At 39.4% G+C, this 24,975-nt stretch overlaps 1 protein-coding gene and 1 long non-coding RNA gene across 9 annotated transcripts in view; one reads left to right on the forward strand and one right to left on the reverse strand.

The window, feature by feature from the left end:
* ZFHX4 (zinc finger homeobox 4) overlaps positions 1-23,558 on the reverse strand; it is a 179,378-nt gene extending 155,820 nt beyond the window's left edge. For 5 of the 8 annotated variants that reach the window (XM_081919671.1, XM_081919673.1, XM_081919672.1 and 2 more), the window contains exon 1: positions 23,089-23,558. The gene's annotated coding sequence lies outside the window, so the exon portion shown is untranslated. Of the gene's footprint in view, positions 1-472; positions 586-1,813; positions 1,987-20,847; positions 21,361-23,088 lie in introns of those variants that run through there. The other 3 variants (XM_081919667.1, XM_081919668.1, XM_081919669.1) reach the window with 3 other exon arrangements.
* The window catches only part of LOC309374722, a 34,658-nt gene continuing 31,064 nt past the window's right edge, over positions 21,382-24,975 (forward strand). Inside the window, exon 1 of the long non-coding RNA XR_014170673.1 lies at positions 21,382-21,656. This is a non-coding gene — a long non-coding RNA (uncharacterized lncRNA). The remainder of the gene's footprint in view (positions 21,657-24,975) is intronic.

A 24,975-nucleotide genomic window follows, 5' to 3' on the forward strand; every position in this document is an offset into this window, starting at 1 on the left:
AATCTTAATAGTTGCATGCCAACTGTCAGAAACAATGACCACAATACACAACAACTGTAATATAAGTCTTTTAGTTCTTAGCTACTTATCATCAATGTTATATCAGAGGAAGTTGTGCAGTGTGTACATTAATGAACAATAAAATGTTAGAATTGCTGTATGCATCAGGTGCCTGAAGATATACAAACTTTATTAGTATAACATCTTCAGCATCAAAGTGGGCAGGCTCCCCCCTCTATTTTGTGCTCTAGACTATGTACACTAACCTAAAATAGTATTTTTCTCCCTCCCCACTACAACATAAAAGATTTCAGCCCATTTTATTAATTAAAGCTTAAGCTCTTTGTTTCACATCTGTCCTTAAGCACTAATAAATGAACTCAGTTTTCCTCTGCAATACAAACATCACGAAAAATAACAAAAAGAAAGCATTTTTTAAAAGTTGTTATCATATGAGTTCATAAATACGCACCTGCTAACCTGCTTAGTATGTTAAATTGTGTCAGCAATTCACAAGGCCAATGACTTGGATCATATAACTCCTTTTCTTCAGAACAGGCGGACAATACACCAAAAACCTGCGTTACTAGCCTCTGTATTCCTCCTGGAAAAACTCTTCTCTAAACTCTGCTCAGCCAAATTATAAAACCCACCTACAGCCAGCTTTGCTAATGAAAAGGGGGTGCTTTTCTGAACAATAGGAGAATTCCTCTGCATTTAGAATGCAGAGTTCCCATTAGAGCTAAGAATCAGAAACGCCAGTTTACCTCTGTTTTTTTAATTGATATTGTCCCAGCCCTCTTCTACGGTCCAGTGAGACACTGTTTGTGAAATGATTAAAAAGAACGTGATCTGATCAAGAGGATAGAATAATGGGAAAGGAATGCTAGGTTAGCCACAGTGCAAAGTGCTGGGAAAGAAGACCAAGAGACTTCTTAGCCTATTGTTTTTATTCCCATCTGCTCTTTAGACATCTTAGAACACTTTGATTATTTATTTACTCTGCTAAAAATGGGTTAAAAGTTGCTCACTTATATCAGAATTTGGGAACAAGTTGCAAATCACACACACACACACTCACGCACACACATACACATGCACACATATATATAGAAAATAAATAAAAATCCTTGAATTATATCAAGTTTCCAAAAGGTCATCACTGTCTCTGCTGTGGCCTTTTCCCCATCCCAGATCCTCTATCAATATGTCATAGTGAGTTAGGCAAAGACAAAAGAGAGGCTCAGTGTGAAAACTGCACATATATCTAATCCTGACAAAGCAATGAATAGGCCTTCACAAGTATAATTATACTTGTTTATTTGTTACCACGTACGGAGAGCTGATGAAAAAATCCATCAAAGTGGTATTATGCAGACACCAAGAGCTTCTTTTCTTTGGTTGCTAAAGCCACATTGAGGCTTAAATTCCTTATTGTTAAATTCAGAAGAAAGGGGGGGATTTTGGTTAGACTTTTTTTGCATCAGTTGCTGACAGATCTTTTGTATACAGCGCTGTATTATTAGATGCATTAGCTAGAGGCTTGCTCACTCATTTTAGACCATACAGGAATCCATAATTATAAAGTACTGTACAGAGTACCTTTTAAACAGGGTGTGGCAGGCATTTGGCTGACCACAAGTCAAACAGATTTAAAAACAGTCCATTTTCTCACAGTTTGGGTATTCAGAATATCCAAAGACAGGTAAAACTACCTGCACAAAAGTAATGAATGTGCATTCTGAGAGAAATGTTAAGTGTCGAGCTGAATATTGTTTTAGATAGCACAAAATATAGTAGAGAGAAAACTTACCATGCTGCTTCTATAATGGAATTCTAGCCTAGCTGCATGTGGGAAGCTTTCTGTACATCCATCTAAAACATGCTTCCAGCACATGAACGAAAACCCTGAAGAACCTAAGTAGCCATTGAAGCAACTGCAACATACTGTGGCAGTTGTATGATACAAGGAAAACATTTCTTCAGACCAAAAGTACTAAGTAGCCATTACACTCTAACAGACCCTAAATCAAACAGCTTTACAATAGTATGATTTGAGGGTCCAGGGTTGGGGGAAGGGTGGCAAATATGCTCCCCCCCACCCTTTCACAGAACAGAATTATATCAAAGTAAAAGCAATATGCATAGTTAATGTCTTTGTGAGCTTTCCAATTTAAAACAGAAAAGCTGTAATTTTTCTTTGCTGGCAATCTGGAAACACTCTGGAGTTAATTACAGCTGATTCAAAGTGAACGACACAAACAAAGACCAGTCTATGTCCAGACAATTATACTGCATTAACCAGCTTAGAGCTTCCTGCTGATGTTTCAGGGCTCTTCTATTACACCCATCTACCTTCCCAGCACGAAAGAAAATGCTTCTGCAAGAAGGAATTAATGAAGAGAACTGCAAAAGAATGTGTGACGACCTCTCCTGACACGGCAAAAACTTTCCACCCATGTCACGACAAAGGGGAGAAGGTAATTAAGTTTGAATAAAGGGATGTAACCAAATATACCGTGCACTTAAAATAGCACTTTAAAAAGAAAACTAGAAAAGTTTGCAAACTGAATCCCAGGCTGGCTGTTCAATCACTATATTGTTTCAACGCATTCTCCTTTATCATTCTTAAAGACTATCTTTTGGATTTTTAATACTAATATTCTAATCCAAGCTCATGTGACTGATGAGCTCTTCCTCCCTCTCAGGATAATTTCTTTGTTTTATATACTGAAGAATCAGTGGGAGAGCATACACGATAGCAAGATAACAGGCTTTGGAATTTTTAATTTAATTATAAGACTGAAATACCATTGCTTTAGTCTCCTGTATTTTCTCCAACAGTTTCCATTAAACCACAGCAATTGCTCTCCCTTTGGGGCAAGACCAGCAGCTCTCCACTAATCAAACTACTGCAGAGTATGCCTGATTTCTCCTGAGAATCATTTTATAACAAAGGCCTTATTTCTTATATTATCCTTGAAAACATTTAACCTGCAGATTCAGAGTTCAAATCATGTGGCTTGGTCATTAATATTTCACAGTGACGTCAGTCCAGAAAGTGAATCATGATAATTGACAATATCTCTTTCTCATGTTCCTTGTTTAGCTGAAGCGCTGGCATTACAAATGAAGTCTAAATACTTAACCTACAGCTAAAAGTCTGGAGTTTTGAAAACACTTCATAGAGCAAAGCAACTTTTTCCTCATTTCTTTCTTTTAGACAAAAGTGCACCTGAATGGCAGTGACCTAGTGAGCTTTAAGCAGTAATCACTTTCCTTTGTCTTATCTATGCAAAGTAGGATTAGGGTTACAATGATGACTGCTTAATCCCTTTGATTTTCCTTTACTAAATAAATATTAATCTACAAATCAATCAAGCCCTTTATTGTATTGCACACAACATACTCCATGAAAGGTTATGTAAATTACAGTCATTTTTACAAGCATGTTCTGAAAAGAGCTCCATGTTTCTCTTTTCACTCCAAAATCTGTATTAGATTTGAAAGTTCAAGTTAATAATCCTGCCCAACACAAAAGCTTAAGCACCACAGGATCAATTAGGTCTTATTTATTTCCTTTAAAATCCACTACATTTATTATTTTGGAATTTATTGGTCACATTTACTATGTTTATTCAAATATCAATGGCCTCCATTTGTAAAACCGTCACAATTGAATCTATTTCATTGCATCCAATATTAGTATACATCATATACTGCGCTGCCCAATCCTAATCATATTTACTCAGAAGTACATACCACTTACTGAGAAGTAAGTACCACTGAAATAATCAGATTTTGCCATCAAGTAAGCATGCATAGGGTTGAAGCTTTAAAAGACGTTAACAATTGTACACGTTTAAAGAGAAAATATATTGCTTTCACCTGTCACTTAAATTAGCAATTTTCTGTGCTAAGCATGCATACTAAGACATAGGTTCCATTTGGTTGTGAGGCATGTATCTGAATACATATGTTTAGGGTCAGAATGAACAAATAATTAATATCAGAAGCTGAAACAGCAACGCCTTCATAACTGTAAATATGAGACAATAATTATTTTGACATAATTGTCTATTACCAGCCTAATATACTTTATAAATATCATAAACTCTTTTATTCAAAACCATTGCAGATTTGATTAGGCACACAGGTAAAGTTTACTAAGACTAATAATATACAGAAGAAAAAGAAAATACTTTTTAAAGCATTTCGTGCTATATAACAATACTGTAGTAGTTTTCTTCCAAAAAATAATCATCAGATATTTAAGTAAGCACTGCAATTCTTGCGTAATTAGCAATACTGCAATGCTAGTAAAGATCATAATGGAGCAGAATATAGAAGAGGCTTTTAAGTACAATACAGAAGATTGTACAAAATGAAAGTAATGATCCCACTTATGACTGGAGCATTGCCATACTTAAGGAGCAAGTCCACAAGGAACTGTTCCTGTAGAGTCCCTAAAAATGAATGGGAGTTGTGTTCAATTGCACAGGTTTCAGTAGAACCTAACATATGCCACTGTGCACTGGACTGTAGCATTCAATATGATTTCATATTAGACATCTAGCCTGTCACTAGAATAAGGTTTTAAACAAAGCTTAGCCATTCATATTGTTCATTCATATTCATATTGTTCTAGAATAATCTAGTGGCAAATTTTGTTTGGATAGTGAAAGATCAGCTGGGACATTTGTTTTTATTATGCAAAGCCCCTTGTCATTTTTTTCCAGCGCAAGTTAATTTGACTGCTCTGCATAAGTGAAGTGAACAATTCAGTAATTAACTTTTGTGTTTTAAAATGTATGAACTTTAATTAGTTTTCATTATAAACAAACAAACGTCAGCCGTAATTATGAGCTCCTTGCTTTAACTACATATTATCCCTTTTCAAACAAACTTGATGTCAGACAAATTAAAATCAAGGAGCCAGCAATTTTGAGTTGAATTTTACATGATCTGTCAGTAACTTGATTACTTAACTTCAATATCATTACATGAAAAGTATTTCTGTAAAAATAATTACAAGAATTCCAACAGGAGACAGATTTAATTGTATTGATTCAAAAGATACATGCATATAGGAACCGCATTTAAGCAGCAATGCTATCTTAAATCTACAGTTACCATTCCAATGAAAATAAAAATGCCCCGGTATAAAAAAAGACCATTTTCGAGTGATATCTGCTACTACCAGATACAAAACTAACTAAAATAGTTCTTTAGCCCATCATCTTTATACTTTAAGCAACAAAATATCAATGTGCAACAACTTCAAGGCATAAAGACTTGGAGGCTTATTTACTGACTAGTGTATCTATTAAGACTAGGAACAAGTGGAGCTGTCAGGGCATAATGAAGGTAAATGATTAGTTAGCACTGAGGCTGAGCTCTTCTTCAATGCAATAAGAGTTAATTAAAGTTTACCACCAAACATCAACCAAAGCAGGATGTTGATCAGGTTTCAGCATTAAGTGCAAACAGACAATGGTTGGCAGCAATTAGTACAGCTATCAAATGACATGCAACAATAATTATACATTTAAAACATCCCAGTGTCTGGTGGGGAAAGAGAATCTAATCAGTCCCCTTTGACTATGCATACCAAAAGAGCAGGAAACAGGTATCAGATTTTTCACACTGTAAATCAATAGAACTGAACATACACACCCAAAAAGTACACAAGTATGGTATCTGAAAATAACATGAAATAGAAGAAATCTAGAGACTACTTGTTACAAAGGTAAGTTCTGGTTAGACAAAATAAATTACTCTGCTGATAGAGTTCAAAATGGCGCATAAGAAGGCAGGCAAGTGCTTAAGGTTTAAAGACCATTGTGGCAATTTTATTCAAAACTCCTACACGAGAGGCAAGGTAACTTGGCAGGTCCAGTTCTAGCTGTTAAAGCTCACTGTCACAGATGCACAACCAAAGAAACCTACGCCAGAACATAGATATTACATCTGGTTGGAATCAACGGCATATTGCATGAACAGAAATACTTTTCTACTCATGCAAGGTGCCCCCCCCCCCCAATTTTACTGATTCCTTCATCCCACTGCAGCTGGTCAAACCATATCGCACACTATTCACAAGAGTCTCCTCACCCTCAAAAGTAAATTTTCCAGGGCAGTAGGGAACTGCATTGAGGAGGATGGAAAAAAGTTTCATTGTACAAGTGAAACTCTGATCACACTTCTGGTTCCAACTAAGCCAGCTCCCAAGGTGCTGTTGCAAGCCGTTTGCTCACAAATGCATGCAGTCAGAATCCTACTTGCTCTTAATCCTACTTGCTCTCAAACCTGTTTTTTCTTTCAAACCGCTTGGCTTAAAAAACCCTCTCTGTTTTTCACCCCTAATTATTGTTATTCCAACTATAAACAAGGTAGGACACAATCCACCTTTAGGCTCAGTTGCCAAAGCTAGTCCCTTTCTCGAATGAGGTGTGAGATTGAGTGGTTGCCAGCAATTCCAAGCACTATTGGGTGGAAATGATTTTCTGAATTCATTTCAGTCTGGATTGTTGCCTACATTTGGATCTGAAACTGCCTTGGCTGCCCTGATGGGTGACCTGCACTGAGAAAGCCAAAGGAAATGCAACTCAGTTGATTATTCTGGATCTATTGGCATTTTTTTGACACCAGTGATCATTGTATTCTTCTGGATAGGTGCTCTGGATTGGGAACTGAAGACATTGTTTTTCAGTTGCTGTTTTCCTAACTGGAGGGTGGATTACAGATGTCTACCCCATAACTTTAATATTATGGGATGTCTAAGGATTCATCTGCCCCTTATGTTGTTCAACATTTATAGGAAGGTGTTGAATGAGTATTATAGAGCTGGATGTCATCAATATGCTGATGACCCAAGTTATTTCTTGGCAAGCTGAGTCAGGTGAGGCAGAAGTGCCAGTCTGATATTTAGAAACAAAAATAGAGTGGGCAAGGGTCAATAAATGGACACTTAGTCCTGAGAAGATGGAGGTGATCAGAAGTGTGTCTACCCAGGCAGCCAAGTGTGAATTGTGTGGTTCAAGTAGCCTCAGTGACATAAAGGATCTTCTATCATTTGAGGCTGATAAGCCAACTGTGATCCCTCCTAGTCAGAGATAGCCTAACCACAGTTGTTCATGACCTGGAAACTTCACAGATGGATTACTGCAAAGGGCAGCATTTGAAGACAGTTTGGAAAGTGCAGCTAGTTCAGAACACTGAGCTGGGTTGCTGTCCACCGAGATCTTTCACCGGAGTTCTTTTTCTGGGTTTCACTGCTGTCTGACATGCAGCAGGTGGCATGTGATGGTTCCTCTCCTGAAGAAGTCCTGCTTACAGACCTCACTACTGTCTTTTAGTCACCATGGAAAACGTTTCTGTTTTCTAGACTTCTAACAAGTCTTTAACTTCCTTAAGCATTTTTTTAATGCAATTTTATCATTTATTTCAGTTTGCCATCTTTTTCAGTTTTGTTGTTTTAGCTCATTGTTTTGATTTGATGTTTGAATGCTTTATTACTATCATATCATATCTTAGATTATCCTCCCCCCCTTCCTACACTGTTGACCATCTTGAGAACATATCTGTGTTGAAGGAGAGCAATATAAATTGTGTTAGTAAATAAATAAATGCACCATTTGTTTGTCATTATGTTGGTCTAAACAAATAAATGAGGATAGAGGTTTGCATAAAATTTGCATAAGCTTGTGTGTTTGTGTGAGTGTAGATAGACACACATTTGGAAATAATTACTGTTTAAATTTAAATACAAAATATTTCATCATAGTGGAATAGATTCTGACTGGGTGACCTATGTGTCTGCTCAGTCTGCTGTTCTGGAGCTCACTTTTGATGGGCAACTTCAAAGTCTCCGCTTCCCCTTCTTATTGTTATGAACAATATTGTGAGACAAAGATGGATAGCCAAAGGTGGCTAAATATTCACCATCAAGTTCCAGACATTCAGCTCTGATCATTCTTGAATCTATCTTCAGTCAGAGGAGTGGAAAAGTAACCAACAGAAAAAACATTTAGTAATAAGAATGAGGGCTAACCAGATGAAGCTGTCTACTGCTGGCTAGCCTAACAAACATTATTTCAACTCAGCCCAAAGAATCTACACAGCAGAACTGCTCAATGGTCACAAATGTTTGAGAAACTACATGAAACTACATGAAAAACTCCTGTAGATGCTTTATCATTTGATCTCTGCAACAAGGTTGTCGCATTCTTTTCCATCAAGGCTCCTATGCTTTCAACTACTGAAATTCTAAAACTTTGGATAATTAGTCACTGCTGAAGAATAAATCACACTTAAGAGCTACCACAACTGCATGCTCCTGACGCTGTGCAGTTCTGAATATGAAGCAAAGCTGCATAACTCCAGGACAGTGCTTATGTGTTTCCCCTACGAAATAATCACCATCTGAACTGCCTCTTTACCTGTCACATTTCAAATGGCAAGCCTAGGAATTAGCATTTGGGCCCTGAAAAAGGCGGCACACAACTGACATTAATTAAAGGTAAAGGTCCAGTCGCGGACAACTCTGGGGTTGCAGCGCTCATCTCGCTTTACTGGCCAAGGGAGCCGGGTCATGTGGCCAGCATGACTAAGCTGCTTCTGGCGAACCAGAGCAGCACACAGAAATGCCATTTACCTTCCTGCCAGAGCGGTACCTATATATCTACAGTGGTTCCTCAGGTTACAGACGCTTCAGGTTACGCGATTTCGGGTTGCACACTGCACTGAACCCGGAAGTACCGGAACGGCTTACTTCTAGGTTTCGGTTCTCACGCATGCCACACTTTGCACATGCCAAATCGCGACTCACGCAGTGCTGCGGGTTGCGAACGGTGCAGGTTGTGAACGTGCCTCCCACACGTTTTTTGAACTGCTAGGTTGGCAGGAGCAGGGACTGAGCAACGGGAGCTCACTCCGTCGCGGGGATTCGAAACGCTGACCTTCTGATCGGCAAGCCCTAGGCTCTGCGAGAGAATGGATAGATATTGAGAGCTGCTTCACAATTAAAAAATAAATGGTCAAAAAGGTAGTGTACGTGACTTGAGCTTCTTCTTTCCCTGCTTCTGTTATGACATAGGAAGTAGGGTGGGTTGCCCCTACTGCTTCTTTGTAACATACAAGTCAACCTTAAGGAGGCCAGTCTCTCAACTGCACTGGGAAAAGAGTCTGGGCTCCATTGGAGCCAGATGAAATTTGGTTTGCAATATAAAGAAAGGGAGCTACTCCATGGAAATGTTTAGATACTGTGAATTAAAAATTCAGAAAGAGAAAAATATCCATAGGAAGTAAGAATGATAAATGTCATTCAGCTCTGATGGTTCTTTTGTTACACTACCTCCCACAGATGTCCTAATAGAATTAACTCTCAACTGAAAGCTGAAAAGTCACTAAGATGCAGTTTCTCAGAATGTAAAAGATATTCTGCATTTTAACATGATGGCATAGAGCTAAACTAAACTAAACAATTGCTAAAGTGCAATAAAACCAGGCTGTGATGTTGGATATCAGTCATTTTACTGGAATGTGTAAATTTGCATCACTAAATTTAGTTAACACAATGCCTCACTATTTTACAGTTATGGGGCTGCAGCCGAGGGCTGTGTGACAGAAATTATCCCTTCTCCCCCCACCCCTCAACAACAAACTTCATTTTCCCAACTAATTCTGTTATGCTTGGGATTTGTGCACAGAGTTTGCTAATCCAAGTATTTCCCTAGAGCTGCATTTAAGCTATAGCCCACTCCCAGCACAAAAGTGTCTCCAAAAGCCCTTTCGCCCCCTTCAGCACTCATACGCTCATTGGTCCTGACATTTTCACTTCAGCCATGACAAATGAGCTGATAGCAGTGATCAGATTGCACACAAGTACTGCTTTATCTAAAGACATATCATTAACTCTCATCACTATCTTCCACTATGATTCTTCTTTTGTTAAATTTGTTGTGAAAATGCAAGTCAGTTTTAACGTATCTAAACCTAAGTAAACACAAATAAGCTTCACTAAATAAGAAAAGGGCAGATATGGACAGGATCAGAACATGACTACTATTAACTAAATGTTTCTCAAGGGACTTAAGTAACTGTACTCAACCTCTGCCCTAGTGCAAACATGCCAGTTAAAAGTCTTCTAAATGTCCCTTCCCCCATTTTTAGAGACACATAAATAAAGTGAATCAATCAAACATGCCTAGTAAATTAGGGAACCAATTTTCTGACTCTTAGGATGACACTAGCTATCTTTTTGTAATGTAACTTCACTTGCATTTTCTATAAGTAAACTTTCTCATTTCAGCTTTGGTAAAATCAGTTCATCCCTCTAAATTAGCAATTGCAGCACCAAAGCTAAAACGCTATGAAAGAAAATCACTAGGTCCAGAATAAACAGAGCAATTTTTCCATCAAGGCAGAAGAACCTAAGTCCCAGTTACAGAGTTCTCATTGAATCTAGAAGCTTTGCAAAGTATTTGTTGTAACTTCTCCTAGCAATTCAACTGAGAATAAACATAGAGACAGAGTCAACTGTAACACAACAGATCTTGGGAATGGAGGTCATGCTTTGAGGTAAAGTGCTATTCACTTCTGGACCATGCAAGAAGCTCTTTATCCCTGTTCTTATTGGAATCAGTTCCCCTTACTAGAGCAAGAACAAAGCCAAGTGCTCATGTGTGGTTTATGAATAAATCAGAGGTGAGCCACTTTAAGTGCCGCCCGTGATTTTCCTGTTGACAGTGAGCACTTAAACAGGCTTCTAGGACCAGCAACTCCTGGCAATTCTTAATAGTTCCTAATCTGCACCCTGCTTCATTTCAGACAAGAAGTGATTCACCCTATTTTTCCTCAAGTCTTCACCTCTTGAATAACTTTTGTGCCACCTTCCTAGAAGCAGGACTGTCCCATTTCACATGTCAAAACTGCATAAATAAAGCAGATCTTAAATAGGAAAATCAACTACTGCTAGTAAAATAAATAAATACTATGAATTGCAGCCCATGTAATTAACAAACTATTATACCACTTAAAATTTCAATCACAAACTATGCTAACATTTCTCATAATTCTTGAAATATCGATGAATGAATATTGTAAATCCTTTTAATGTACTACTGTCAACTGCTTTTAAAATACAACATCCTGAGAACCCTATGTTTTAAATAACAAAAATGAAGAGTCGGGACGAATGCTAACACGTCAGAAGATAGTCTTTAATTTACAGCATTGCAAACTATTGCAACATACAAGAAATGAACAGAATGCTCTGAGCTCGTTTTATGGTATTTGACAACACCACTGATTTTAAGAATTAAGGTTCAGCACTGTAGTAATAAAACTAATGTTTGTGTTTTAAGTTTTACATCTTAAACTATGATATTGAACTGCCTCTGAAACATAAATTATACTTTCAGAATGTAGCCTTAAGAGCTTTACTTCCCAAGGGTTTCATCACATAGACAACAAACTGACCATCCTCATCACTTTGGCCCATGATTTTCTACGTTTCATAAACTTTACACCACTGTGATGAATCAGAAACTGAACAGAACCTATCAAGGAGAAGCTTGAAGTTCCAACTGCATGAAAAAGACATCCTGATTCAACTATAGTAGATCAGAGTTTCACTTCAGTGCTACAAATACCATTGACAGATCAAAGATTAAAAATAAAGGGACTTCACCAAGAATGTGCTTCATCTTCTTCAGAGTGCTGTAGCATTGAGAAAGAAGGGCCACCAACTCTATTCTATTTGATTGAGTAAAAAATGAGACTAAACGTGAGGCCTAACTGTGTCTCATGGACATGGCTGTAGCAGAGAGCCCAGACGTAAAAGGTCAAACAGTGAAAGTTGTTCTGCACTTTCACCTAGATTTAACAACAGAGCAACTCTAGAAAAGTTTGGTTTTCTTTGTTGCTCTGAGTCCTTTGTATCTTGACCTCAAATTGGATGCAACAGAGAAGATTCTGCCTTTGAAGTTGTAAAGCAGATAATAGTGGGATCTAGGACTGCCAGCTTTTTCTTGGCTCTACTCCTGTGCCACTGAGAGCAACTATGCATTCAGTTAAGTGAAGTTTTTCCTCACCATTTTATCTCTCTGCATGGGAAAAACTCAAGAAGACCATTTTTGTGTTCTCTTACAGAAACAGGACCAAAATCAAGTAGGATCGCTAGCTAGGTGTGGAGTATTGGCGAATCCACCAAAAGTAACGGCCGCTTACCTGCCAGATGGAGGGAAGTGGCAGTTGCGGTCCGGCATGGCTGCCGCTGTAGGACAATATTTTGGCTTCAGCATGGCTGAGGGAGGATACCATGTCCTCCTGCACTGGCCATGCTGGCTGCTGGGGCTTGCCTGAGATTGCAGTCAATCATAAGTGAACGTGGGGGCACAGTTTAGGGAGTGGGCCAAAGGGAAAACTACTTCCCTTTAGTCTGCTCCCTGGTTATAAAAGCCAGCCATGCCCAGGCCTCAGCCTCAGTCATATAGGCCCACAATCTAGTCCTACATCGCAATACTGTATTACAAAAAGATGTTGAAGGCAAAGTGAATCTCAGTGATTCTAAATTGACTTCAAAATTCAATTATTATATTGTCACATACTAGGTTTACACTAGCATGAATGAACTGAATTTACAGCTAAAGAAGCAGGCTTTTGATTTTAATTAATTTTTCACGACCTTTTTAGACTTGAACTAAGCATACAAAAGTTAGTTTAAAGGCAAAACATGTCCTAAATATCACGTGATTTTATGTTGTTTTACAATATACAAATGAACTGCCACTTCCATTTATATGACAAAGGTGTCTTTCCAGTGTCCACATGGTTCATAAGTGAATGAAATTTTTGTTATCGCTACCTGAAAAATTGTAAGTTTCTATTCCGTTTCATTTTGATCTGGAACAATATATAAAAATAAATGCAGGTTATCAACTCAAATAGGATTCGCCTAAGAATGATGTGGTGGCACTTTTACTAACCCAATCAGAAGGAATTAAAAGCACATTAAAAAAAATCAACATCCTAAAAGATCTTTCTATATTGGAAAGTTAGAGGGAGGATAGAGGCCTACTACAAGGTTGCAGTCAACAGAAAAGCAACATGGTGGCAGAAGAAATAGTGGATATTTTGCATATTGCAAGGATGCCTTCCTGCACCACTTAAGGCTGGTGTTGAAACTTTTCCTTTCTAACCTATGATCTAAATACTGGTACATATATAGCTAGCTGTTCATTAAGAAGAGTTAGGCTGCATTGGCAGTGGTCAGCATTGCAGACTCCCAGGCAATATAGTATGGAACAGCCTCTTGCGTCCAAGCTTTGTGGCAAGAAAGACCAAGGGAGTAATAAAGTGAATCTGTAAACACAGAGGATGGTATGTGTAATACTTAAATACTGTTGCAACTGCACACATTTTTATTCTATTAACACCTGGTACATCAAGCGTTAACTAACAATTATCATACAATTGATAATTCAGTTGTATGGATGTTAACATACAATTGTTAACATCCCTTGTCTCTGTCTCTTCCAACTTTAAAGGGTGTTTGTTTGCTTGTTTGCTTGTTTTGGATTTTCCGTCATGTATAAAGTTTAGGATAAAATATCGCAGAGATTAGTAATCACTTGGCTACATGTTCAAATCTACATCATAATATCAATATCTGAACTCCCCTACATAAACAAGTAGTGAACTATTAGATCATAGAATAATAGAATTGTAGAGTTGGAAGGGATCCTGAGGATCATCTAGTCCAACCCCGTGCTATGCAGGAATATAGGGATCAAACCTGCAAGATTTGTGTTACCAGCACTAATCTAGCCAACTGAGGTATCCAGTGTTGTACCGTCTTTCACTGATAGAAAGTGAACCAAACAGAAAACATTTGTCAAGCTGAAAGCAAGCTAGAACTGATCCAGAAAACATAATGGGTTGTCTCCTAGATAAGGTCTCTGCTGCAAGATGTCCAACCAAAGCGTATCTGTTCTTTCTTCTTATCTGATTCTTGTCTGTTTGCCAGAAACAAGGGAAATGATTCTTCAAAATATAGTCACATGATTTAGTTGACGGTACACCTATAATCCAGCAAAGGCCAGGGTTCAAATCCTAACGTAGTCATGAAGCTCAATGGATGACTCTCCCAGACTAACCTACCTCACAGGGTTGTTTTGAGAATAAAAGGAGTAGAGGGAGAACAGTGTACTGTATGCCATTTTGAGCTGCTTTGAGGATAGCTGGGATAGAAATGTCATAAATAAATTTAATGAGGTGATCCTGGAAGGCAAGTGGGAAGAGAGAGAGAATGGAAGAAGAAACCAAATTCATGATGCAATAATTGGGGGGGAGGCCCTCTGCAAGTGAATACTTCAAACCTCTGACAAGAGTAATCTGTCCCTCCCCTAGCAGCCCACTAGGTGAGGATGAATAGGGAGGGAGGGAGGGAGGGAGGGAGAAGAGGTTGGCTTGTTCACATCTGTATTATTATTATTAACCTTCCTTTATCCAAATATCACAAGCGGTTTCCACAATAACCCCCCTGTCCATCCCTGTCTTTGGCCCCTCCTGCTGGTAGTATGTGGCCCACAACAGATTATCTATGCCATGATGTGGCCCTCAACAGAAAAATGTCCCCCTGCTATAGGGACTAATATTGCCCACCCAGTTCAGTGACAGCTATGAATGTGTTATGCCTGCATGTAAAAAAATTAATAATGTTCAGGCAGGTTTTAATCAGTTCCCAGAATTAGAAAAAACATTACAAACAAATTACATTACAAATATTTTTAAAGCTGAAAGCTCATTAAAAGGGATGTGCACATTAAATGTGTCTTAAAATGGTAAACATTTTGCTCATAAAACTCAGCTCAACCATTCTTCCAACATAATTCCTTTTTCTTCATATATTTTTTTAAGTATCTCCCTCTAGACAACTCTAGCATTCCAATCTTTTATGAGTGCAAACTTATTAAAGCAAAAAGAACAAAAAAGACTTAAGAGAACACTGGAATAACAAAATAATAAAATGTGCCTATTACAGAAGACTGTAATACATCCATATTAATTGGCATATCCTAAACTACTTTATATAGTCACAAGTAGACATTTTTCTTCTATAAGGATGGCAAGACTTAGATCTATGAAGACTATTGAACCTGACCATTTCCAATTTCCCCTTAATTATTATAGTAGTAAGATTTCAAAGCTAGCCATACATACAAACAAGAAGATGACCTCAGTTATACTCAGTGTGGTTTGCTTCTCAGTAAAAACAGGTTTAAAATCTACTTACTTAGGAACACATTCTACTTTTCACAATAGAAGTTACACTTAACAGACATGTGCTGAAGAGTTTGTATTTCACTCTCTATATTCTCATGCAACAAAATAATTTCCATGTACTGTACTCAGAAGTAAGTTTCAGGCTGAGTTCAGTGGGGTTGTAAATGTACATGCATTCCTACTGTATGGGCAGCCTGGATTTCTGCATCCTCAGTAAGAATGCAGATGTCCCATCCCATAAACTACCATGAACCATGTGTTAGCTAGCAATGGTTGGGAAACAACCAGTTAGAACATATGTCACTTGCTTAACAATATAAATTAATGTGTTTTAATTAACACATTTCCCCAAAGTTCTCAGAAAGCATCTTTTACTTTGAAGGTACATCAGTTTTCTTATTACAGTATTTTAAACTATGTTTCAAAGATCCACAAACATTAGCAATAAACGTTTACAAAGTTATAAATAATTTTCCTGACATGAAAGCTTTATGAGTCATCTTAGAGCAAACCTCTTCTGACAATAGTTCCATACTAAGCTGTCAACTTTCTGCTATTTACAAATATTTACTTACTTTGTAAATGTGCAATAGTCCACCAAACTAGTTATATATATTGGTTGTATCCAAGTCATACTCAGAGTAGATCCTTTGAAATCAATAGACTTCAGCCATGTCCATTGATTTAAATGGATCTACTTTAGTATGACTTACTTGGATACAACCTATAGTCCTCAAATTGCGCGCGCGCGCGCACACACACACACACACACACACAGGTTCCTTGAACAAACACATAAGGCAAGTTACTATATGGCGCATTCAAAAGTATTTTTCTCTGATGACTTCAAATACAATTACAGGGATATGAAAAAGATACTATTTTACATGCAAGCCGATAAATAATCATTTTTTCCATGCTACATCTGATTTACATATGTGCCATGGAACTAATTTTTAATTTGTAAAAGTGCATCAACACATAGAATACGTTAACTGTCCCGGTTACTGTTGAGAGCACATAATTAGAAGCACAGATCACATTGTCAACAGCTAACCAATTACAGTCATAGCTTTAGGCCTCCTCCTGGTCCCATTTAAGTCAATAGATATTTTATCACTGACTTTGCTAGAAGTAGAGACTGGGTCCTTAGTGACATGACTTACGACCCTACTGTAAACATATCAAAAACTGAGCACTAAAGCACACTAAGAATCAACCTCATTACAGCCTAATTTCTATCTAAAGTATTTTTATCTATCGACAGGATCAAACTGATGCAATTCCTATTTTGTATCCTCGAAATGGTTACTAACACAGTTCAAACACAGTCAAAAAAATTTAAAAAACAATTAAAACATTTATTAACTTAAAAACTATGCCTACATATAACAGCTTCAATAAACTTAGCTTATTACTATTGTTTTATGTACACATTCCTCTGATTTAAAAATATATTTTTTCACCTTTGCCCCTCCCCAGAAGCAAAGCCCTGAGAAGACTCGATACCCAATAGTCAATATTTGATTAGTCTGTAATGTTGCTACTACTTACAAACCTGTGTCTATCATCTTCTAGCTGCACCATTATCATACATATTCATCAGCATGATGATGGAAATTCAAGGCATCTTATAAAGTTGCTGAAATCTGAGCTTCTGCTTGTTTTCTCAAGTCTTGGACAAACATAACTTTAGGGAGAGCTGAGCAGAGGCATAAAGAAAGAGAAGCTTGCATTTTCATCTTCCTTTCATCTTAGTCATTCAGTCAACCATTCAGTGCCCTATTCAGCAGAGCTTTTCATTATGCAAAAAAATGCTAATCCTTTCCGATGCTTTCACACTTGTATAAACCCCCATTCCTTCCACTGAAAAGCAATTATATCAGTTTACCTTTCTGTCAAAAACAGGATTAATATTCCAAAACCCGAATCTCCTTTGTTTTTCTATCTTTTGCTTTAGGAAACTAGAGATTATTAGAAGATGTTTTCCTTAGAGCAAGAATACAATATTTTAAATATGATTCTGTTAAGCCAAAGAAGAAAAGGGGAGGGGGGACTTCAGTTGCTGCGGAAACTCCTTTCAGTGACAGAACTGACCTTCCCTTTGCAGAGGCCTGAATAGAATGAGCCTCACTCTGGTCTATTAATCAGAAACAAATTATGAAAGAATGTGGCTGGACTGGTTGACACTATCCTGTCTTGGGAGACTCAGTAACAGCCTAGTAACAATGTCCTCTTCATGGGTAATGAACAGCCGTGACAAATGGGGGCTGAGAAACTATTTATTTGCATATGCAAATTGTCACACAAAGGAAACATGTACAAACAAGTGTCATTGTAAGGTGGATTAGGCAAACAACGCTTTCTTTTTAGGACATTCTGCAGCCCAGAACATTAGTCAGCACAATTAAACCAGTCTCCATGGAGACTAATGAAATTTCACCATGGTATGAGTTAAATTAGATAGCTAGTTATGTGTTTCCACAATCCAACTTGAAATCCATTATTGTCTCAAAACAATGCAGCAATTGTGCCAGGCTGATCTTTGCCAGCTCAACAAGCTCCAAAGTTGACAATTTGCATATGTTAATATAATTAAGCACTAATTACATGAAACCTGTACATATTCACATGCACTTTCCCTGGGCACTTTTCAATTTGAACCTTGGCCAAGTCTTTAACCCTTTGAATTATTTCGGAATAGGGAAGTTCTGCCTTGTGGGTACAGCCCCAAGGCAGATGCAGGAAAAGCTCTTCATTTATAAATACAAAGCTTAACCTGGCTTCTCATATTTCCATCAACAGAGACAGAAAATATTTTCAAATATGCTGGGAGAGAAGGCTCTCTAAAGCCCCAGCATTGCTACATTTTAAAAAATGAAAGCACTCAAGATTAGGCTAAATAAAATGTTACAGATTCATTTATTGTCACTGTCATATGTTGAAAGTTCAAAAGGGGGGGGGAGAGCCTGGATTTGATGTCAGTGCTGTGACAGCAATAAAAAAGGAGAAGAGGAGAAAAAGAGCAGCTAGGAACTAATGAGCTTTACATAAATATATGCTGAAGCAATTAAGCAGTGTTAATTACTATGACAGCAGTTAATTGAATATAATTAGATATTTTAAGCCACTGACTAATGCACAGTTAAGATTAATTTTATTGAGATTAATTGTAAATAAGAATAGATTAACTGTGTTTTGACAGGCAAGGAGAAGAGCAGGACTCAGCACAGACCCCCGAAATCATATATTATTTTAATGTCACACCTCAGAATCATCTCAATAAACACGACTTTTCAAACCCAGACAGGAATCTTGAAGAAAAACAAACAGCTTGCAAAGATTAAAGAGCCTTTTGTCCTTTTTTCATGTACATTTCTTTTAGCAGACTAAATTAAGCGAGTCTAGTGTATGTTTTTAGGAAGGAACATTTCACACTGAATGGAAAAAATGTTCTATCACATACGAAATCAATGCAGCTGTGCGGAACTTGGTCCAGATGGTCTAAGCCTATAAAACAGCATCAAAATGATAGACAGTAGGGCCTTCCCAATATGCGATAAAGTCACAACCTTGTATGTGACCTAAATTTTCTGCCATGTATGGTTTCCTCCTTGATCGCTTTCCATTTTTAACTAATCATGAATATTCAAAAGACCACTCAATAAAAACTACCAATGCACATCCACTTTAAAAGACTAACATCTCAGTAAAAGATCCCTTTTCTTAATTAATTCAATGCAACTAACATCACTCAGCTTCAATAGCAGACTTTTAATATCACTTATGTTAACTAGCTTAACATGCTTATTTTTAGATATTCTTCAAAGAAGACCTAAATAATACTCACTGCAAAATAATCCAAGCATGCTGCTGGTGGTGGGAAAAATGCATAAAAATGCAAACAAATCACTAACAAGAAAGAAGCCTCAATTGATTTCAAAATAAATCAATAAGTGATTAACACAATATTTTTAAAGCAGCACAATGTATATATCACATATATGCATATATTCAATACCTTTTTATCTCTAAATTGAAAAGGGTTTTACAGTATTGCGCATGTCCCTACATTGACTATGAACTTCTTTGCAAAGCCTTTCGTCTTTTAGAGCGAAAATCCAAAAATGGTCTGTGAAACAAGGCTACAACAAGCCATTCTGCAGTGAAAGATTTTAAATCATCCAGCCTCTTCTAATAGACTTGAGACTTATTGAGGTAGAAACCATAAAAAATGAAGAAGGGAAATTTAATCCCTGAAATATTGATTTGCACATTAATATCATATAGGCAGAGGGCAATTTGGCTTCATGGAAATGACACATTGTCGACCCTTGGTGAAGTCAGAGCCAATCTAACTGCTGAACATGTCTGAATCTCAAGAGTTATTAAGGGCTTCCCTTCTTGCCTATATGACTTTTCTCCAGCCTACCAATGCAATCTTAAATGTATTATCTTTAAGAAATAATTGTAAAACCTCAGGGGTTTTCCAGTTAATGGAAGGAAGGCTAAACCACATCAGATTCTGAAATGCAACATTAAACCCTTGCAATCAACAAAACCACCTCAATTCTCATCCATCCAGTGCAGGATCTAATACTGTTATTAGAGATAATCAAATTCCATTGTGTAAATTTAGGCTCATAGTCAGAATAGAAGCAGTAAATTCTGCAATATTAAACAGTGATTTTCTCAATAGTTCTTTACATGGTCTCTGCTGGTGAACAATAAAATCTTTATATAAACACAACCTTATGTCTATTGTGAAAGATACAAGGGATGTATTCCCTACAAGCTTGCATTTAAGGTAGTATCACTCCTAATCCTACCAGCAGGTACTACCACCACTGCTATTGTGACTTATACAGATGGTTTACTTGACCTTTCTTTGTTCTTTGAGCAGATTTCACTTCTGTAGATTTATAAGTATTCTATTTAATTGGCCCTATATGTTCATTGCCATTAGAAGGAAAACAACTAAATACATGTTTACTTTGCAGAAACCCTTCAAAGCCCAAGGCAATGCCTATAGATGATGCTACAGCCACAGCATGTAGGTCCTACAGTATGAATATTCAGCCAGGCTCACTGAATAATCCAAGTGAGTCCCAGCTCTCAAGCCAGGTGCAAGAGGTTAAAAACAGCTGGCTAGCCATCTTTTATTCTGGTGTGCCTTCCTGCAGCCTGAAACAGCCTGATATAGATATACAGATAAACAGATATAGATATTCGCTGTTGTTGCAAGGATTGCTTTTTATTACAGTATTACGGTTACTGCAATTGTATTCTATTTTTTTTCTAGAATCCCATAGCACAGAAGAGAAAGAAATTCCTTCAAAGTAGCGTTGAATAGAAAATGGAACAATCATATTTTTTAAAAAAATATTTTTTCTTTTCTTCTCCAACCCTCCAGTCCTGTTTATTTCAAGTCTTTTCCATTGCCCCCTTTCCTATCTAGCCTTTAAAAAGCAAAGTCCCTTCTCACTTGCCTTGTTCTGTCAGCTTTGTCAGTAAATAGAAAGTAAAACAAGGGTTGATGGCACTGAGAGTGTTACATACCCAGACTGTGTTTTTGCATTGCTCTCAATGGAAGCGATCGATGCCCATGTCACAGTGGTGTCCCAATCGCAGCCAAGTCTCTGCCTCAATCTAACCAACAACAGGCAGGGCTTCCAAGGCTGCTGCTCACTACCTCTTCCTTCCATCCATCCACTGAGACATCCACCAAACTCTCAAAGAGAGAATAAACTACAATCTGCTCTTCAACCACCGCTCCTAAGGATCGAGCCACTGGAAATCCTTCCAAAGGGGAATCACAATTTCAAATATAAATATAGGAGATATTTATCCACCTTCAACATCATCAACCCTCTCCTTTTTTTTCCTCCTCTCTCTCTCTCTCTCTCCCTCTCCTTTGCCAGCTACCTGATCCTTGATTAAAAATGGAACAGGGTTAATAATAATATGAAAAAGGCGATCGGAATGGAGGAGAGGAAATGCAACTGTCAGATAGAGGGATAGTCAGACTTCCTGGGTGACCCTGGCGGGGTCTGGCTCAATGTAAATCCACCATCTTCAGCCTGGCAAGTTGTCTTTGGGTTGAGAGGCTTTTTTGTGGTGGGGAGGGCGGGGAGGGGGGTGTTATGTTTGCGATGTATGTCTTGGTACCTAAGGTGGAAGAAGAGGAGGAGGAGGAGGAGAACAGGAGGAGGAGGAGGAGGAGGGTGTGCGTTATTGAATGGGAGCGAAAAAGCCTCCTCGGGACGGCGCGGAGGCTGAACCCGGCTCGCGGAGCCTCCTCTCTCGGCTGGGCCCAGTGCCCCGAGCAGCCGGTGAGATCGAGACCCCCCTCCCCCTCCGGCTAGCAGGTAACAAAAGAAAGACATCAGCGTGCGCTCGGGGGGCGAGGGGCAGGGGGCTGGCGGGCGGGCGGGCAGGGCAGGGCAGAGGGGCCACAAGCCGCCAGCCGCCAGCGGTGGGGCAAAGTTTCCCGATCCCCATGTTTACAGGCGATGGTCAGGTTGCAAAGGCAGGGAGGGGAAGCCGAGGCGCGCCTGCCATTGAGCCGCGGCGCAAGGAGGAGAGATGCACTCGAGGCGAGCCAGAGCCGGAGCCGCTGCGGGAGAGGGCGAGGGGCGGACCGGGCTCACACACCGCATTGGGCCGGGTGGGGTGGGGTTGGGGGGTGGAGAGAAGAAGCGATGGTTTTTATATACATTAAAAAAAGGAAGGAAAAATTGGCCAGGGTCCGATCCCAACAACGCAGGAACCCCAACTAAAGGAGGGAGAGAGCGGAGAGGAGGGGAAGGGAAGGAGGAAGCCCGCGGCTGCCTTTTCACAAAGGAAAGCGGCGGGCGAAGCTGCCCCAGCCCCAGCAGGCAGCGGCGAGCGGAGCTCCTCCGGCGAGCCAGCTCCGCAGCCGGGGGTGGGCAGGCGGGGCGCAGCGCAGCGCGCTGGGGACGGGCAGCCCCGGGAAGCGAGCGGCGGTGCGCTCCTCTAACGGGCTCCTGGCCGCGCTGCCAGCCGAGGCACTCGCCCAGCCCGGCTGCCGCAAAGCCCAGCACCCCGCATCTCCGGCGCGTACACACACACACAGCCAAACACACGCGGAGGACGGAGGGGCCCCTCGGAGCCCAGCGCCGCTCGCACACCCCGCGCATCGAAAGCCAAAGGCGCGTCTCTGACCCCAAAGGCACCCCAAACTTTCCCCAGAGGCACCGCGCTCCGGAATCCGGGGTTAAAGGGGGTCGGAGGGGGAGAAGGGAACAGGGAGGCAAGTACTTTTGACAGCCGTGTCGTGGTTCCAAATAAGACCATTGCCCAGCTCATTAAAAGAAAAGGAAAAAGGAAAGGGAAAAAATAGAGACACCACCGAAAAGATTCTCTTCCGCCAAAACGTCTAAGGTCCTTCACTTAATCCGAAAGTTACAGCGTGAAAAGGGGGGAAAAAACAACCCCGGACACCCCCGCCCGAGCCCCATCCACCCTCCCGGAATTTAAAAGAAAGGGAGAAAGAAGGAACCCCTCCTCCCGTAAAGCGGTACCTAAAAACGGGGAAAGAGGTAAAAAGGGGGGGCGAGAAAGGGAGAGATAGAGAGGATCTGGGGATGGGAGTGTGTGTATGTGTGTGAGAGAGAGAGCGAGAGAGTGAGAGAGGGAGAGGGAGAGAGAAAGAGGCAGGCAGAGAGGGAGAGCGAGAGCGAAATATCAAAGATTGTGCAAGATCAGCCTGGAAAGATAATCGATACTCGACCTAAATTTAACACAAACTACTCAATAAAAGTTAAAGAAAAAACTTACTTTCCATTTCCCCTCGTAGTTCTTACTGGATCTTCGCCTCTCTGTTTTGTTTTGCTTTATTTACTTAACAGCTGATCACATCCAAGTAAACGACAGAAGGTTCATTAAAAAATAAAAAAAATAATCCTCCAACTTTATTGGGTGGAAATAAAAATGATTGAGCAAGAAGTGGGGGGCATGGAGCGGTCCTTTGGGGTCCGGGAGTTGTTAAAGCATGTGGCGACCGCGGTCTCGCTGTTTGGTTGTGAAGGGGTTGGGAAAAGGAGGAAAGGAAATGAAAATCCGATATGTCTTTATTCTGCTAATTATTATCGTTTTAGCCCTGTTTAAAAAAATGGCTGATTAAGTTGAGTGCGCATGTCTTTGTGTGTCTATTCCCGATATGCACTCTGGGAATGAGAGAGAGAGGGGGGGGGGAGAGAGAAAGAGAGAAGAGAGCGAGCGAGCGAGAGAGAGAGAGGTGTAATTAGTGAGGTGATCAACATTCTCCAGACTGCAAATGACGCGCAGCCCGGACTTACTGCCGCTGCTGCTGGGGGCTCGTAGGGGCTGCGGGAGCCACACCACTGGCCCTAAAGCAGAGCGGGCAGCAGGGAAGCAGCTCGTGGACACAAACACAAGTCTGCAAACTTCATTAGTAACACAGACACACACACAGACACACAAAGTAGATGGCTGGGGAAAATTAAAGAGAGAGAGAAGAGGCAGAGGGGAAGGAAAGAAGATTTGCTGTTCATAACTGCTCAGGAATGTGAAAAGATATGGGTGCAAATTAATTATTCCTCCCACCAGGGAAGTTCTTTCTTTCTTTCTCTCTCTCTCTTCTCTCTCCCCCCGCTTCCTTTTTTTTTTTTTTAAAGGAAGAAAATATGCCTGGGATAATGAATGTGGAATGCGCCTCTGTATGGAAAGAGAGTGAGTCTGAGATCGGAAATTTCTGCTCTTATAGCCATAGAGAATCATTTACATATTATTGAGGATTTATTTGCACACACATATTGTGCATACGGTGACATTATATATCTCTGCATCTGTAGCTCATGTATACACATATGACATATGCATTATTGCATATACACATGGCAGTTTAATCTCCCTGGTGTAACTGGTCCAACAACTCAACAAAAGTAAGTTTATAATAACAAACAGGATTTTTTTTAGTGTAATACCAGTAGTAAATAGGTTTTTCAAAAACAAATGCTACTCCAGCAGAACTACCTGCCTTTTCCCTATGGAAGCAAAAAAGAGAGAGGGTCTATATTTCTCCTTAGGTTTACCAGAGATACTGCTTTATATGAAAAGGAAGAGTTGTATTGGTCTATAGACAATAATCCACCGACACCATTATAAATAGAAATCTCCTAGAAATCTTCTCTTGCAAGGGACGGAAAGCAATCGCTTCTCATTTGAAAATCTAATTATCTTAACCTAATACTACAGATGTGATGTGAATATGAGTGACACTTTCATTAAAATATAATTAACTAAAAGTAGGAATCCAGATACTTTTAAATACCCCCTAGTGAAGATTAAAAATCATGTCTATTAAAAGAGCATCCAAACACACCGCAGGGACACCTACTCCCCCTCCCCCAACATTATAGAAATGGAAAGGCCAGAAAAGATCAGTAACTAAGACTTAAATATAAAGGATATTTACAATCCTAAAGACCCTGCGCAGGTGAACCATAACCTTCGTGCTGACGTGCCTTTGAAGTTCCTGATTCCTGGGATACACGTCAAAACCTTGTCTTAGGCCTTAAGCACTAAATACCAACAGAAAGGTTTAACACAATCCTCCATAAAAACAAGGTATAAATATGCATCTTTTAGGGGCCTTAAACCGTCCGATCTAGAGAAACATTTGGCAAATCCTGGAGCTAATAC

Source organism: Podarcis melisellensis (genome assembly GCF_964234715.1).
Source record: "Podarcis melisellensis genome assembly, chromosome: 7".
NCBI lineage: Eukaryota > Metazoa > Chordata > Lepidosauria > Squamata > Lacertidae > Podarcis > Podarcis melisellensis.